The following is a 14,290-nucleotide window of genomic DNA, read 5'->3' on the forward strand; positions in this document are numbered from 1 at the left end:
TTTATTTGCTTTTTTTTAATTATGAAATAACATTGAGTTGATTGTGCAGGTCAAAGTGTGGAATGTTTTTGAAAAGTGCAGGTTGGAGAGACAAAAGTCCATTCAACACGTCGTCGAAGAGGTCAACGAGCCTGAATCGAACCATCACTGGACTGAAGACAATTTGAAATTGGGGTCTATAAAACTCAACAAGAGCTAGACCATCATTTCGACCCCCACAATAACTAGAGATTCTATAAAACTCGGTGAGGTAAGTATTCACTTGGCAAGTCACCAAGTGGGTTGGCGAACAAAACTAACATCACCCAATGGGTGAGAAGCACACGGTTTTTAAAGGCCAAATGATTAAACTTACAAAATCTTTCACTTTCTCTCACTTTTGATTTTCCAAAACTCACACCCGCGTAGTATTTTCTTTATTTCTCACGTTTTATCGTATTTGAGTCGCTAATTGTGTATTCGGAGTAGATTATTTCCGCCTAATATTTCTATCTTAATTATTCGGAATCTAAAGTTATTTTTCTGAACCCCAAGTTTATTTTTAGCAATTAATTGAATTTTGACTTACTGCTGTGTGATGGGTCTCTCTGATCTAAATTGTTTATCTATAGGTCTATGTTAATTCAAAAATCTTGTCCGTAATGCCTTTATTGTTAAAATCTCGTGATTTTGTGCCTTAAAATCAATTAAATTTATGGGGTTATGCTTGCATGTTAATGGGTCTGCTTGGGTGAAGTCTTAGTAGCCCGCATTTTTGCGAATGAAGTATTTTGCCCAATGATGGAGCGGTTGACATCGTCAAATGGCCGAAGTTGTCCAATCTAGGAAAAGTTTGAGTATCCCGGGGGCATGGGTGTATTAGGTGTGATATTAATTTATTAGGTGCATGTTTTTATTTTATTTTTGGAGGTTGCAGGGTTAAACTTGAGAGGATGGGTTAAAGGTAGGCACATTGGCCCTTTGGTGAGCTGGGTTGTGCTCGCCGAACCACTCGGCGATTCGCCAAAGTTTGCCAGATTGCCTATAATTTAATGCTAAATGTGATGCTTGGTTCTGTATATAATGCAATCAGCGACTCGTCGTAAGCCTTTTTTATTCGCTTTTTTTTCTACACCCCTAACTTAAAATGCACTGTAACTTTTAGCGGGCTAATCCTGGTTCGCCGAATGTTGTCGCCAATTTTACGATTTCCTTCCCATCGTCGTCACACCAAAAATTCTTAGATTTTTAGCCAATCCTTTCAGCGAGCAGACCTGGCTCACCAAATAGATTTGGTAACTCGTTGACCAGTTCGGTGAGTCTGTCTGCAATAGTTTTTTTTTGTGCATTTGGTTGAATTATTGCTAACTTTTTCTGATGTTTTTGCAGGCATTCTAGACCAATGGTTGTTGGTAAGGACATGGTGTCTTGCAAAAAAACCAAAGGGATACTAAAAAAATGAGGATGTTAATGCATTCAGGGGCAAGGCTACTAACTTCCCACAACTGGTGGGAAATGCAAAGGTAAGGGAAAGACACTTGTGTCACCAGAGGCCAGCTCCACAGTGATGGGATCTATTCCACCCACCTCACTTCTTCTTAGAGTGAGGGTGAGCAACGAAAGGATCAGGTTGCAGTTTTTGATCCTGAAGATGATGATCTATTGGCAGCACAGAGGGGTGAGCTGCTATAAAAAAGGATTAAGGATCCATCTAGGATCAGGACCCCTCAGGCCACCACTACTTTTCCTCCAGCCCCAACACAGGCTATGGTCCTATCACTACCAGCATAATGTCATCCTCCCATGTCTATGAATAAATTAAAGATTGATGGGATGAGGATAATCTTTGAGGAACAATGTTTGTCAACTGATGGAGACATCGATGGGTACTTAGAGATTATGAGTTGTCTAAAGTCTCATAATTTTCAGATCTTCACCAAACCCCGTAGCCCTTATATTCCAAATTGGGTTCAGGAGTTCTACGCTGCTGATAGGCCCTGATATCAAAGAGAAAGATACAAGCAACAACATTTATATCGATTGACTATGTAGTTGTTCGGGGAAAGAAGGTCTACAGTGAAAGTTGGGCTATTAATGTTGTCTTGGATTGTCCCGATAATATTGATGATGAGTGCCAACATTCGATCAAAACAAAGACTCTAGACAATATGAAGAAATGTTTGGCCCCGCTGATATCATACTGTACTCCCAAGTGGTTCGAGATTATATCACCAATTGAGATGAAGGATCTTAACGTAGCTGCAAGGTTGTGGTTTGGTTTCATCAACAACACTATCATGACATCCCAGAACGAGTTAATTGTCTACCTAGCCAAGGCAGCATATTTAAGTTGTATCATCGAGGAGATGAGGACAATCTGGGATAGTTATGGCACATGAGATGGTCATGAGGGTCAAGCCGCACCATACCTCTTTTATATTCCCGGTGTTGATAATTGAGCTATGCAGACGGGCTAGGGTTCCTTGATATGCGAAGAAGAATGTGGAAGTGATTCTCACATCCTCTATTGATATCTGGAAGATCGAGGCAAAATATTTAAAGGATTAGGCAGAGAAGAAGAAGCAGCCCGGTGGATACGTCTCCGGTTGTATATCATCAAACATTACTTGCACAGGCACTTTTCCCTATTTCGGCCCCCAGGCCTTCAGGTACTTCTAGTGTTGTCCCTTATAACACCCTTAGTTTCTCTGCTGCTACACTGCCTCCGACAGTTGCTTCTGTTGTTGTTTCTTGGACCTCGCTTACTCAAGCTGCATGATGGGGCAGATAGCTTATTCTGCTGATCATCGGCATCAGCCTATCAGACTTAAAGCCTCCATTCTGGGCATAAATCAGACAACCTCTGGTGATTTTGTAACACTATTGAGTGCTATCATTGATTCCCTCACAGCTAGGATAACAGTGTGTGAGTGTGTCCAAGGGGCCACCGAAGAGGTGTCGGCTCTAAATGCCGCTATTGCTGCATTGAGGAGTGATGTGGATCAGTTGAAGCCCAGAGACATGTCCATGATTTTCGGGATGGTGGAGATTCCAGATGTGTCATAGATGCCTTTGGCTACCACCGGAGATAAGGTTAGAGTTGAGGAGACAACTGATCCCGAGTTTAAGACATAGACAGAGGAAGAGATGCTTGGGGTTGCTGAGGAGGTTTCCTATGAGGGTCTTACATAGACTGAGGAGGTTATGATTTGGCAGATACGCCATCGGCTAACCCTAGTGCAACTGTTATTCCTTCTGAGGTTACTCCGGGCACTGATGCCCAAGTTCAAATTGATGCACCGGGCATTGATATGTCTTATTTTTCTCGAATCTTGGATATTATTTTGTTTGCATTTGAGAAAAAATGGTTTTTACTTGTGGTGGGGTGAGGCCCACTTTTTGTGACTATTTCTATGTATATATTTAGTTTTTGAGCTATAACTGTGTTGATACTGTTTTGTGGAGGTTTGAGCTTGTAGCTCAGACTTTTAATTATGAAATGATTTTTTTACCCTTCCCAAAAATTTTTGCCACCTCTTGATTGTGTTTGAATGTGGATATTCTTTTGCAAATTCGAGTATCGATCTTGATCAATACCGTGACTTGAATAGTGCTTATAAGCAACCAAAATGAATGTGCGGCTACGATGAGGCCAAATGAAGTTGCACAAATAATATGTGAACTTTTTGCATCTCGTTGTGACTAGCCAATTATCAAATTGAGTCTCTTGTGATGAACATTGCACACTAGTGAAAGTATGGAGTCTTATTTGTTAATGGTGTCAATGTCTTGTGATGAGCTTACTGTGAACCATACATGATGACACCTAAAATTTTCTCAGTTGGTCCGATTGACTAAGTGATGCAATATCATGATATAATCGTAGACAACTTCATAGAGTGTGAAACAACTTGACATTATACCTTTTTTGTAGCCAAGCTTGTGAATGTGTTATCCTTGTTTGAACACCTTTTGAGCCTTTTCCTTTTCTTGGAAGAAACTTGATGCAAGTTGTTATTTTTCTTATTCATTACCCATAATTTTCATAAATTGTGGTTTGTGTGAATAGCCAACTTAGGACAAAATATGGTGAAGAGAAGGTAAATCAAGAAATGCAAAGAAGCCCCCTTTTACCCATTGTTATGAGAAAGATGGACCCCCCCCCATACAAAAAAAGAGAGAGAAAAATAAAATAATGAAAAAGATTAAAAAATTTGAAATAAAGTTTGTGAAAGTTTAAAGAAAATGGGTTGTTCGACATTCCATGGAAGGTGAATAATAGGGGACCTATGCGCATAAATGACACTGATGAAGAGAAGGAATGAAAGTGTTATTCACACTACATTTCATGAGGATAGAATTCATCGAGCCTAAATGACCATACTTTTGCACTCATCCTCATTATGAACCTTGAAAAGACCTTGTTGATATCTTGAGTGAGCTGAAACAAATGTTGGCTGGAAAATAAAGGCAAAACTATGGGTAAAATCATGCATTATGTTCATCTTTGTGAGTGTGAGTGTTGCATTTGATTTAAGAGCTTTAAATTGATGAACCACTGTGTGTATACAGAATAATTCTTTGTGTGAAGGCATTTGAACACCTATGTTGAGCTTGAACTTGCATTTGAAGCAAGTATTGTGAGTTTGAGATGCTTTGGTAATGGTGAGTCACAACTTCAATTTTTGAGTGCACAACTGGTCCTTACATGAGTAAATTGAGTCTTTTTCTGTGCATTCATTATTGAGACTTGTGTAGAACTATTTGAGTCATCCTTTTTGAACAACTGAACTTAAGTTTTACTTGAGGACAATTAAAGGTTTAAGTTGGGGGTGTTGATGAGTCCACAATTTTGGAATCGTTTAGGGCTTTATTTTAATACATTTAGTGTTCTCAAATGCATATTTTGTGCCAATAACTTATGTAAATCCTTGATTTTCAGGTATTTGGATTGAGGAACAAAACATGGACACTAATGAGAAAAAACGAACAAGCCAGCTGAAAGAACGAAGAAAAGAAGACATGATAATTGCCAAACACATTGGGCGAGTCACCGAATGCCCATGATCTCGCCGAAAGTTTTAGTGTGCCAACGCATGAAGGAGAAAATCAATTTGCTGATAGATAGGAGTAGTTGGCGATTCACCGAACGGTTTCGCAATGCAGTACTTGATTGTCCAAATTTACAGAAATTGAAGATGCTGAAGGCCAAAATAAAGAGGTGATGGAATCGACCAAAGGACAGATCGCTGAGTGGATTGGCGATCCCGAATTATTATGCTGAATTTTCATTCGCAACACATTTTTTGGTGACTATAAATACATTTTTAGCTCTAGGTTTGATAGCTAGTTTTCATTGTATAATTAGAATTATCAGTTTTGAAGTTATAACTCCGAGTATTGAGAGTGATTTTTCCTTAACCTTAAAGATTTGAAAGTTTCCAGTTTGGAGAAATGGGAAGTGGGTATTGAAGATTCTTTAATTTGGACATTTTAGTTGAGGAAAAAAGAATTTGGTAACGATTTCCATCTTTTACAATGTCTATCTAAGACCCCAATTCTTGGGGTGTGATTATGTGATTATTGGTTGATTTAGCTGTTGGGTATTGCTAATTGATAGTGTAATTTTTTTTTAAAAAGTGATTTCAATCTGTAATGGTTGTTTAATTTAAAGGGTTCTAGTTGGAAATGCAATTCTACTTTCCGTGTTTTTTGGCTTGCTCGAGAGAGAGGTTTTAATACCAAGATCATTATTTGATGGTATGTGGGGATTGTCATGGTTTCAACTCGAGAGAGTGAATCCTAAATCCTTTTCCACACATTCAGCTCGAGAGATTGAATGGACTAAAGTGTAGGCTATTCTTAATTCTTACTTGTTGGTGTTCGAGAGAAATCACCTTGATTCGGGGTAAATAAAGTTTAAAGTCTAGCTTAATCACTGATTTACAACTATCTACTACTAGTAGCGACTACCCATTTGTCTATATTAGCCTATAATCCAATCACATCCCAAAAACCTTTCTCATTTCTTAAACATTCGTATTATTTGTTACTGATGTAGTTGATATTAAAACTAGAAACCCTTATATATTTGACACTTGTGTCACTCTTTAACTTGAATTATGTTTTTATTCGTAAATATCTATTCCTATAATTGACTTGAAATATTCAGACTTGGCTATTGAATCTTAAACACAAGGTCACTCAATGTGGGATTCGACCCCAACTAATTTAGTTGGATTATTATAATGGCTAGTGATCACTGACACCTAGAATTGGAAAAAATGTCCTTAAGACGTTAATCAGAAATTAAATAAGATATCCATTAAGAATGTTTCCTATTCCATAGATTGATGATTTGTTTAGCCAATTCCAAGGAGTGAGTTAGTTCTCTAAGATTGACGTTCGTTAGGGTTATCCCCAATTGAGGTTGAAGGGATGTGACATTCTGAAGAATTTTTTCAAACTCAGTATGGTCATAACATATTCTTGATGATGTATTTTTGTTTGACTAATGCCCTGGCGGCATTCATGGATTTGATGAATAGAGTCTTCAATCAATACCTTAACATATTTGTGATTATGTTTATCAATGATATTTTGATTACTCACACAGTGGGGATGAGCATGTTTAGCATTTGAGGATGGTGTTGCAAATCCTTAAGTATCGTGAATTGTATACTAAGTTTAAAAAATGTGAATGTTGGTTGAGGTTTGTTGCTTTCCTTGGCCATATTGTTTCCATTAAAGGTACTCAAGTCGATCCTAAGAAAACTAAGGTGGTTAAGAATTATTCTATACTTTTGTCCACTTTAGATGTATAGAGTTTTATGATTTTGGCCAATCGCTATAGAAGGTTCGTGGAAGAACTTTCCTCTATTTCTTCACATTTCAATGCACTGACACAAAATAAGGTAAAATTCCTTTAATTGGAAACCCGTTGAAGAGTTTTCAAGAAAGGTGAAATTTCTCCTTAGATATTGTCACCAGGTATGTGGGATTTCACTGGTGGGTTCCTTTCATCCACTAGGTCCCTAGAATTCAATTTGATTCTTGATTCCTATATCTTGTTTAGACCCAGGGTTTCTAAAACCTTTGAGATTCGTTGTGATTTAGTTGTTATAGTATTCATAATCAAATTATCATGGTTTTTTATGGAAACATTGCTTAGTTTTTTGCATGAAACTCAAAACCCTAGTTGTGTAAATTCTCTTAGTTCATTTATTACACTTGCTAGGTCAGTTAAAAAGATATGCATGCCTTAGATTTCGAATGTGTCAGTACATAAATGATGCATCCTAAGTTAGCATGTCAGAACATTGAGCTAATACAGTATTGGGAGTAGGCTTAGCACTGACTTGGACTAGGGTTCAGCGTACCCTTATAGTCTCAGAACTACGTGTACTCGTAGGTTTATAACTCCCCTCTATGGGCATCAGATTTAGTGATCACGTTAGTCATGCTTTTATACCCTTGTAAAGGTATATTAGGTTCTCTCAATGGGGCGTATACATCGGAATCCATGTTTAACTTGCGTAGCTTTATGTCAGTTAATAGCAGCTCCCATAGTCAGACTTTAGTGCAATTGGTCGGGTTTTCAATTATACATCGGTATTCGGTCTCAACATGTCAAGTTCATCATTAGTGCTTGGTCATTGCATTATGCTCAGTTTTTAGTTATATTTTAGTATCTATGTTTTTGTTCAGATTATGTTATTGCTCAGTTGCATTTATTCAGCTTACATATTTGTTCAGCTATATTCCGTATCCTGCATGCTCAGTACATTTCAAGCACTGACGCATACTCCGCGCCACATTCCTTCATGATATAGGTTCAGGTACTCAACATCCAGATTACGTATAGATCTTTGATCCGTATTCAACAGCTTCAGAGGACAATCCTTATACTTCGAGGACAATATACATGTTTTATATTTTAGTTTCAGTTTTGCTAGGGTTAGTTAGGGAAATGTCACAGCATCTCTAGTTAGAGACTTTTTCAAACATAGTATTAGATTAAACTTTAGTTTTTGAGTGATTGTTCAGTATCACTAAACTCTTAGAATTTTATATCTATTCAGACAAGTATTAGATATATCCTACCTTTCAGTTATCTCACGTTTTAGCTTCCACATAATATCTTTATCATTCAGATAAATATAGTATGCTTATGATTTCCAACTTAGAGTTGGCTTGGATTACTCGTGATCCTAGGTCTTGTGTCAATGTCAAGGGACAGCCTCGGGGTGTGACAAAACCATCATGGTATAATGTTCTCAATTCTTTAAGCTTAATAATGAGGAGATATAATTCATCAAACTTTTGTAATCATATTAACATTTGAATTTGCAGTAATTCTTATATGGATCAAGATTCTGCATCATTCAAAATTTTCAATCTTTCATCAATATATATAAGGTTAGTACATGTTTATCTCAAAATCATATGAGTTTCAACTACTAATATCAATGTAGGGTGTCCCTGAATATTGGATGCCATTTTTTCAAAAAGTATCAAATATATCGAAGTGGAACGATCTAGAAAAGTATTTACCAAAAAGTGTGAACGATCCAGAAAATTTTACTATGTTAATAAGTTTTTAATATATTTATATAAAACTTGTTGATGGACATAATTACATCAATGAAAAATAACAAGTTTTTACCAATCTATTTAAGTTATATTTCTCTCACGTCCATTCTAATTATGTTTTGTGAATATAGTGTAAAATTATTAGGTAAAGTGAGTTCAAACATAAATTCTTATTCTATTACAATATCCTTTATAAATGGTATATTTCTATGCAGAATTCACTTTATAGTTAGACATATATGTGTGAAGATGTGTTGTTCCTATGATATAGCGAAATTTTATAGTTAGACATATATGTGTGACGATGTGTATGATATAGCGGAAGTTTTCTAGAGCACTCATAAATAGTAGGATAATCATATGTCCTTTTAGAGCAAAACTGTGATAAAAATAATAATTATGCGAGTAAGACGTGATAGAATAAGATCTCTTAGTCAATAAAATTTTAAACTTCACCGATTACTCTGTAAGTTTAATTTAATCTTATCTACGAAATGCTTAAATTCGACACAATGTACATGTATATGAAAAATCCAACAAAACTTCTTATTTCATTTTATTTGATAATATTCTTACTGATATATGTGGGGGATTGTTAGAAAAATATCATTAATATGGAAAAGGGTAAACATATGTCCTTACACTAAGCAAATTTGGAGAAAAAAAATCCTCTAGTGAATTGTTTGTTTAAAATGGTACTTATCGTCAATATTGTACTCCAACATGTCCTTATTGTCATTTAATGAGTTAAAATTTCTCTTTATACAAATATATATATATATATATATATATGTATATATATATATATAATGGTTATCCTAGTTCAGTTCGAAAAAGATTAAGAATAAAAATAATATTTTAATTATCAGCTAAAGTGATTTTTTAAAAAAAGGAACAAGAATATGGTTCTTTCTTAGTAATATTTTTATCAGCAATAGAATTTGTTTTAGAAAAAAAATTTGACTCATGAAGTTGCAAAAGAGGTATTTCTGGATCAAACTATTAATAATAGGGACAATTTTGGATGAATTTATTGATGACAAAAACACTATTAGACCATACTATTAATTAAGAGTTTTTTTTTATTTATTTGACATAGTTTGAGTATATTTTAAATGTTTTCCGTTATTAACAAGAGTAAAAGGTCTTTTAATATTTTTTTTCTAACATATGATGATAATCTTTGCCAAAAAATAATTATATATTTTATTTCACATTAATGACAATATTTTCTAATGAAGAAAATTTGTCGATTGCTAAACGGGTTTTCAGTATAAATCAAAATATTTGGTCAAATATTTTTATGATTTATGACTTTTACTCTATAAAACAATTTGTCTATTGCTAAACAGTTTTTCAGTATAAATCAAAATATTTTGTCACATCTTTTAATGAAATTTATCATTTTTTTACTTTCCATTGTATATGTTTAAAGATTATAAAAGAAAATGATATTTTAATATGTTCTATATGATTTTATATTAAGATTACAAAATATAAAAAAAATTCTTACTTTTTTAAATTTCGTCTTATAACAATCATTGTTACTAGCTATAGATTAGAGAATACTCCTAATCATAATATATATATAATTACTATGGGATAAGATATTAGTACCGTCTTTGATTCTGACCGTAATTTTAAAGATACACCTTAACTAATTTAATGACTTATTACCCCCTGAACTTTTTTTTTTTGTAATTTTGTATACCTTTTTGGCCTATTTGGTCTCCAAACATCTCCACGTACCTTACTTAAATGGAGTGACGAAGTGTATCACGTAAGCCAAAAGGTGTATAAAATTACACAAAAATAAATTTAGGGGATAATAAAACCTTACATTAGTTAAGACGTATCTCTGATATTTCGATCATAGTCTAGGAAATACATATGTCTTATCCGTAATTACTATTATTATATATTGCACGTTATGATATCTTTAAAGAGGACTGAAAATTTGTTGAGATGCAATAGTCGAGATTTTCGTCTGCGGGTTCATGACCATTTATCGGAGTGTGAAGGTCTACAAAAAGAAGTTTCTCTCTAATTTTCTGTCTCACTCTCTAATATATTTATTTTCTCCACTTTTGAATATGCAAAATTAATATTTTGGTGTTGTTTAAGGTGAATAAAGTGGTTAATAATTTAATTTATAAATATTATTTTTAATTGTGTTGTCAAAAATCAATTTTAATATATAGCTAACTAGAACAATATCTATATCAAATTAGTTACTAACGTATGTGCCATAAATAAAAGCGTAAAACATAAATTGTTGTCACAATCCAATCATCGAGCCGTACATATATCCATTCTAACATCTAAATAGGAGAACTCTTACCACCCAATTAGAAAAAAATGCCAATGCAGAATTAACAAATACAATGGTATCTCTTTATTATAGTAAAACTTCATGAAAAGATCAATATTTAATGAAAATCTATAACAAAAATTTGAAAACTCTCCTAAAAATTAGTCTAAACACGTACATGAACTACTAAAACTGTACAATTTATATGAGAAAATAAGACATGGCTCCCATCATAAATAAGAGCAAATCGAAGCTGTCGGAGATTACCATTATTTTCACATAAGGAACATGACTAATCTTGTACTAGGCTTTTTCAAATGGCATAACAAGAATAGTATCAGTACAAATATACAAATTGATACGCATCAATGATCCACCTGAACCTACCACATAATATAAAGGAGACATCTAGAAGGATTCATATAATATGAAAGTTACACCACCGCAAGTTTCTATCCCACTTGCTTTTACACTTCCACGTATAATGCCCACAAACTAATGCACCTCAATCCCAGGCCTCCTGTTATATCATCATAATATCGAATCATAGTCAAACCCTTCTCAAACATTGAGATTCACAAATACAAGGTCAACGCTAGTCCTATCAACCAACCTACTGTTCTCTCAAGAATTCTTATGCCAACTTCCTCACCCATATCAGAACAATACGTGAAACTTACATCTTGGACCAACTCATCCATATTGACTAATATACCGCTTAACATATAAACTCCAAATGAACATTGGACAACCATATCCAATTCCAAGACCTAAAGCATGTACTAGATCCCTCGATCATCTGCCTGACTTAGTAAGTCACTATCTCAATATATAATTACAATCACATGATATAACATAACCTAGACTCCCAGTTCTTATCTATCACGATCTGACTCGTTCATTATGAATAGGTCGAAAGGGAGGAATTTCGGACCATAAAAAATTTGAGATAGTGACTTAAATATTCTTGTTAAGGCCAGCTTTAGATGTGATTTGGGCTAGATGAGATTTAGGATTGTCTGGAAAAGAATGGGGTCTTCTATTTAGATTTAACTGATTTATGCTGCAGCCTAAACATTAACGAATTCATAAGACTTTTCATAATCGAATTCATATTAGTAGTACTCTCAAAATTTGACTTACTGTGAAAGTTATGATGGATGGCATTAAGGGAAGAGTTTTTGTTGCAAAAAGGTTTTTTTATGAAGTTGTTGTCGTTGAACTTTTCCGACCTCCTTTAGATGATATTATCTCACTATAGCGGGCTCAAATCTCTCTCTCTCTCTCTATATATATATTAGGAGAGGTGACAGTGCTTAAATATCAGTGTCACAAATAATATCCATATTTCTTTATTTTAAAAATCAATTAACAATTAATTATCAATAAAACAATCCATAAAATATTTCCAATCAATTTTAAATTTTGACACGTTTCATCTTCTTAGTTATTTACTATTTTTTATATTTAAAATAATTTTTAATTAAAACAAATATTAATATTTGTCAGCATTGGGAAATATGTATGTATAAATTTCTTAATTTTTTAAATATCTTACATAAAGTTATTCAAGTTACTTTAATTATTATATAAAAATAACAGATATCAGCACCACACATTTTATGAATTTTAATTTATTATAAATAATTAAATATTATATAATTAACTAAATATTTTAAATTTAAAAATAAAATAAAAATACACATATCAAATAAAGATCCATTGATTATAAAACACCATTCAATTCACAAATTTTTTTAATTTTTTATCTTAGACATATTTACTAATTTTTTTTTAAAAAAACTATTTGATATATATTATTTATGATATAAAACAAAAGTTATATATAAAGAATGATTAATGTCATCAATTTACTTAGATTAATGTCATCAATTTACTGAGATACTCATAAAATTTATCACACAAAAAAGTCTATATTTTACATTTTTTGAATGTTTAATTTATAAATTTGTAAATTCTGTTTTTTTTAAAAGTAATTTATTCTAGGAAAATTTTATAAAATTCAACTAAAATAAAAGTTCAATTGGATATGCAACTTGTCACGACCCAAAACGAGTCGCGAGTGGCACCCACACTTATCCTACTATGTGAGCGAACCAACCAATCTAAACCCCAACATTTCAACCATAATAAAACATAATATAACGCGGAAGACTTAAAACTCATTAATGAAAATCGATTGAATAACTTCTAAAAACTCAATACTTATTGTTCCCAAAAACTGGAAGTCATCACCACAAGAACATATATCCTCAATTTACTAAATCTAAGAATATTTAGGAAGCTAAAATAAATAAACAGCTAGTCCATGCCGGAACTTCAAGGCATCAAGACATGAAGAAGAAGATCCAGTCCAAGCTAGAAGCATTAGCTCACCCTGAGATCTGACGTGATGAAGACTGGCTAGAGTTGCGGTTGAGTTGAAGACGATGGCACGTTTGCTGCACTCCACAATTAACAAAGAAAAACAAATACAAGTAGGGGTCAGTACAAGGCACAAGTACTGAGTAGATATCATCGGCCAACTCAAAATAGAAAACAATATATTTCAGATAATAACATAAAATCAACTAATATTCTTAACAGGTGACAACAACATTTACCATAACCCTTGGCCACAACACCAAGCACATCTATGAGGACTCAAGCCTCCACACCATACTCATTTGGGAAACAGGTTCTTTAAATTGAGTATATTAACATATTTTAAGATTCATTCTTTTTACTATCCTGGTGTCGGAACGTGACACCCGATCCCCTACTATCCTGGTGTCGGAACGTGACACTCCGATCCCTCTACTATCCTGGTGTCGGAACGTGACACTCCGATCCATTACTATCCTGGTGTCGGAACGTGACACTCCGATCCATCTACTATCCTGGTGTCGGAACGTGACACCCGATCCATTACTATCCTGGTGTCGGAACGTGACACTCCGATCCACTACTATCCTGGTGTCGGAACGTGACACTCCGATCCCCTAATACTACGTGTCGGTTCGTGACACCCGATCCCTTAACCTCATTCTTTTAGTTCATCAAGCCTCCTTTTATGCCAAGACATCATCATTAACAAAGAAGTTTTTAAGGATTAAGATTCAACAGCCTCATCATGCTAATTCATCACAATTATATAATCACATCATGCATGCACACAATTAAGCATATAGGAGACTTTACAATACTACCCAATACATATCATTCGCTATTAAGAGTTTACTATGAAATAGCATAAACCATAACCTACCTCCACCAAAGAATTCGTGATCACGCAAGCTACTCCTCAAAATCTTCGCTTTCCTTTTCGTTATCTCTTCTCTCGCTCGTTTCTCCCTCTCTCTCTGTTCGTTCTATTTTTCTTATTCAAACCCTTTTTCTTTTACCCTA

The sequence above is a fragment of the Solanum pennellii genome, chromosome 1 (assembly GCF_001406875.1).
Source record: "Solanum pennellii chromosome 1, SPENNV200".
NCBI lineage: Eukaryota > Viridiplantae > Streptophyta > Magnoliopsida > Solanales > Solanaceae > Solanum > Solanum pennellii.